Source organism: Octopus sinensis, linkage group LG2, assembly GCF_006345805.1.
Source record: "Octopus sinensis linkage group LG2, ASM634580v1, whole genome shotgun sequence".
NCBI lineage: Eukaryota > Metazoa > Mollusca > Cephalopoda > Octopoda > Octopodidae > Octopus > Octopus sinensis.
The window spans coordinates 36,510,306-36,515,136 of NC_042998.1; positions in this window are offsets into that span (position 1 = coordinate 36,510,306).

Below are 4,831 nucleotides of genomic sequence, written 5' to 3' on the forward strand. Positions count from 1 at the left end.
ACAAATAACAACAGTAGATATGTAAATAGAAGAGATAGGTCAATAATCTGCATAGATTACTTGGTTTATATAACTGGGAAGACGTAAAGCCGTCGTTCTAATATTAATAGAAGTAAAGCCAGTATTTCTGACGGAAATCTTCTGCGCATCCACGAACGCAGTCACAAATATCAAACAGAGCAGGTTTGCATTGACTGGTCAAAAAGAGTTTAGAAGGATGCCACCAGTGAAGAATATACTGAAATCTACTACAAAAATAACAATAAATATCAACCAGATTGTAAAAAAAAACTTCCAGAGTAAACCAAATGTCAAGATGGATTTTCACTTTTGGTTGATGCAGATTTGGGTTAAGGAGGAATTCAAAAACATGAACATTTCAAAAGCCTTGCATTCCATCTGTGATTTATAGTACGAAAAGCTAGGACCATTAGTGCGAATATTAGTAATGAAATACGATGTTAATAGTAAGGTTTGAGGTATTAAGATAGCAAAATAATATTTCATGTTTAAAAAAAAAACCTGATATATCTTTGTAATCAGCGATATTTACAAAACAGGTTTTCATAGATATGTTTCTTTATTAGCCACACAGGGCTGCACACAGATAGAACAAATACAAGGTAGAGCTTTTCTTTTGAAGGTTTAAAAAAAAAAAAAAAAAAAAGAAAGGGGAGTTTCGATCAAAAGGGATCGTAAAAGGAGAGAAAGAGGACAAAAAAAGGGGGGGGTTAAAAAAAAAAAAAAAAAAAAAAAAAAAAAAAGGGGAGAGGAAAAAAAAAATGATCAATAGGGATCGTTATCACAGAAATGTCAATATGAAGTGTAAAGGGGAGGACAGGTGAGGTTTACCCGTGGAAAGAAAAGCCTACGGAAAAGACCACGGTAACCTCGGTCAATGAAGTCACATTTTATATTTCTTTTTTTTTTTTTTTTTTTGCAAATAAGCAACTCTCTGTTTTCGATTTCTGGGTTCATAGGACTATGCTCAAGGTGGCTTCGTCATTCATACGTGCCATTCTTGCTACATTCACCCATCTTTTTTTAAAACATTCGCTAGACAAAACTTGCCTCTCTACTCTCACTTTCCTTTTCAAGTGGTACTTGAAGAAGTTGATGAGAGATTGACCAGAGAGGAAAGTGTTTGTCTCCAATCCTTTCAGACGCGTCCACCAGATACATTCTTTCGCCATAGCCACAAGGATGATGAAAATAGCTCTTCCTTCCCGTTTGAAGGAAGGAGGCGTGACAATATTGACGATAGACTCAGCTGATAAACCGACTCGTCCCACACGTGACAGCAGTTGTTCGACATAAGCCCACAGGTCGGAAATTGTTGGACACTGAACGAGTGCGTGCAGAACGGTTTCGTCGCTCTGACCGCATCTCGGGCAGGTCGGCCCCGTGTTTCTCGAGCCGTGTCTGTAGAGCTTATCCCGAACGGGTAGCGCTTCTCGGTAGCACTGCCAGGCCAGGGATCTCTGGAAGTTGTCCATGGGCCCTGGCCCGAAAGTCGTCCCGAACAGGCGGGTCAGGTACTCCTCGTCGACGTCCAGGTTCGCCCCGAGCTCGTCGTCGTACCTCCCCTCCACTAAACCCCTATAGAATGCTTTGGTTGTGTTGAAGTCACTTAAGGTCGACCCAGGACGGCAGAGTTGCTTGAGAGCAACGCGACACTCGCGGTGCCATTCGCCCTTCCTCGGCCTCTTTTTGATCCACGACTGCAGTTCGGTCATGGAGACGAGCTGCGGGAAAGCGTGCCTCACAAACGGCGACCACACCTGTTCACCGTCGTCTACATAGAGCCAGAGATGTCGCAGTCTCAGCGCGTGTCTGCGCATCATCAACCACGGCATGCCCAGCCCTCCTTTTAACGGGTGTTGACAGCAAATGGATCGCCTGACCATCGGGACGCATCCTTTCCACAAGAAGCGAAAGAGGATGCGTTGTAGTTTGGTGATGGTAGGGTCGGGACAAGGTACGACGGTCAGGCGGTAGTAGATGACGGACGCGATGTACGTGTTCGCCACCTCCGCTCGACCTTTTAGGGACAGTTTCCTCTCGGCCCATTGCCGGGCGAGAGTGACCACCCTACTCGTTATCTCGTTCCAGTTCTTCTCCACTTGGAGGTCCGGACCAAACCAGACCCCGAGCAACTCAACCGGGCCGTCGGTCCAGCGTCCCACGACGGAGGCGCTGGTGGACGGCATGGGCTTGCTTCTCCAGGTGCCTAGTCGCAAGCCCACTGACTTTTCCCGGTTGATTTTCGCTCCTGTCACCGCTTCGTAGTTTTTCAGTGTCTCGCCGACCAGCTCGATGTGCTCGTGGCTAGACACTATGACGGTGACGTCGTCCGCGTATGCAGACACGCTCGTCCCGCATCCCAATTCTCGCGGGATGCCCCTTAGAGTCGCCAGCTTCCGCAGTAGTGGCTCAAGAGTCAATACGTATAGAAGCGCCGAGAGGGGGCATCCCTGACGGACCGAACGTGCAATGTCGAAAGGTCTCGATAGATGTCCATTTACGCGAATTACCGAACGGATGCCTCTGTACAAGGCAGCTATCCAGCCGCGGAAGACGGGACCGAAACCAGCCGCTCTCAGGACTGCCTCCAAGTATCGATGGTCTACCCTATCAAAGGCTTTTGATTGATCCAAGTTGATCAGGCCCCACCCATGCCAGGTTCGTTAACTACCCTGTCTATGATGTAGCGCATCAGATGGAGGTTGTCATGGATGGTCCGGCCTGGCACGGCGCATGTTTGCGCCTTGTCGACCAGTTTCTCGATGACAAGCGCCAACCTCTTGGCTAGCACCTTGGCCAAAATTTTCAAGTCTGCATTAAGCAGAGTGATGGGCCTAAAGTTATCTATTACATTTCCCTTGTTTAGATCTTTCTTCAGCAGTGTTACGGCTCCTCGGCTCACAAAACCAGGAATGCTCCCGTTTTGCTGCCAGTTGCAGTACACCGCCGCCAAGAGATCTCCAAACAAGTCTGGCATACAATTGTAAAGCTCGTAGGGTAGACCATCCAAACCCGGTGATTTGTCCCTCGAGCATTCTGCCATCGCTTCCCGCACTTCCGCCGCCGTGATGGCACCTTCGCAGCACCCTGCCTTTCTTGTCGAGAGTCGTGGTAGGCTATGTAGGTAGGCACTGAAGTCCACCCTACGTTCTTGCCCTCCACTCGTTCCGAACAGTCGGGCAAAATGCTGCTGAAAGGCCTCACACATTTTACTTGGCTCGAGCAATTCGCGCCCCTGTTCATCTACCAGTGACCGAATGGTGGCTTTGTTGCCCTGTTGCGCCTCTGCCACCCGGGCCTCTCTCGCGGCTCCAACACCTTCGTTCCTTAGAGCACGCATCCTAGCTCTGACAGCACATCCTTCGTGTTTGGCGTTGAAGTGTTGGTCGAGGGCCAACCTCGCCGCCAAAACGTCGGATGCGATGCCGCTTCTAATTGCCTCTTCTAGCTTCTTAACTAGCTCACCCTCTACTCTATTTCTATCTATGGCTAGTGCTTTGCTGTACCTAATCGCTTCTGCTTTTACTGCTCTCTTGAGGGCAAACCACCATTTGTTGTTGATGATGGCTCCCGTCAAAGCCCTCTTTACTAGTGTGCTAATCCGGTCTCTGAAAACTTGTCTCGATGGGAAAGACGCGTTTAGTTTCCAGTATCCGGGACCCTGCCTAAGTGTCTTACCTAAGTCTAGCGTACATGTCACAAGTTTGTGATCCGTGTAGCTGACTATGTGGAATTGTGGACATCCTATGCTATCTCTATCTACTGTCCTACACAGTATCCTATCTAGATACGATCTCGACGACCCGATGCGGTTGCTCCATGTCCACGTTGGCGCATTCGGGTGGTCTAGTCGAAACCTGTCAGACAGTTGAAAGCGTCTGAGCAGGTCTCTGAGGCATTTGCATCCCCGTCTATTCCTATCTCTACCCACGTAGTCTACATGCGTGTCCAAGGTAGCATTCCAATCCCCCACTAAGAGTAAAGGACGAGACGTTCCCAAGAAAACTTCTAGACGTTGAAAGAAATCCGCCCGACCTGTTAAGGGCGGTGCGTAAACTGATACGAGTCGAAAAGCGCACCCATTGCTGCCGTCGACATCCAGGACGACCAGTCTACCCTCCGGGTCTACGAATATTGTCCTTACATTGAGATCCAGACTCTTGTGAAAAAGTACCGCGGTGCCACTACCGCCCATTCTCGGCAGACAGGGGGAAAAATAAATGTTGAACTGTCCGCCAAACATGGTCTTTAGGGCCCGCGGATTGTGGAGTCTGGTCTCGCTTATGGCTATGATTTCTAACTTATGTGACTTTATGTCATTTAAGAGGTACCCTTGTTTCCAAGGGGACCCCAAGCCACGCGCATTTACACAACCAATCTTGATAGTTCTAATGAATTAGAATACAGAGGGTTACTTACTGCTCGAAAGTTTTTGCTTTCTCCTCCGTTGGTTTGTCCTCGAGAAGATCCCAGTACAGTTTCTTTGTGAGATATTTTTGGCATTTACCAACCGCACTGGGGAAAATGCCTTTGAGTGTGTGGTGCAGACTTTTGGAGATGTGTATATTTTTGATGTGGTCTGGTGGTGTTGTGTATGGGTGGTTGTTTGTTTTTATGTCATCTTCTGTTATGTTTGTTTTTGATTGGATGTATTCCATCAAATTTGTGTTTTTGGTGTCTATGGCTGTGAGCATGTTTGCTGTATATGTTTTTGTGGTGTTGGTGTGGCTGTTGTTTGCGTTGGGTTTTGAAATGTCTTCGGGAGATGTATTTCCCCCTGCTTTGTTCGTGTTTGCATTTGGTTTGG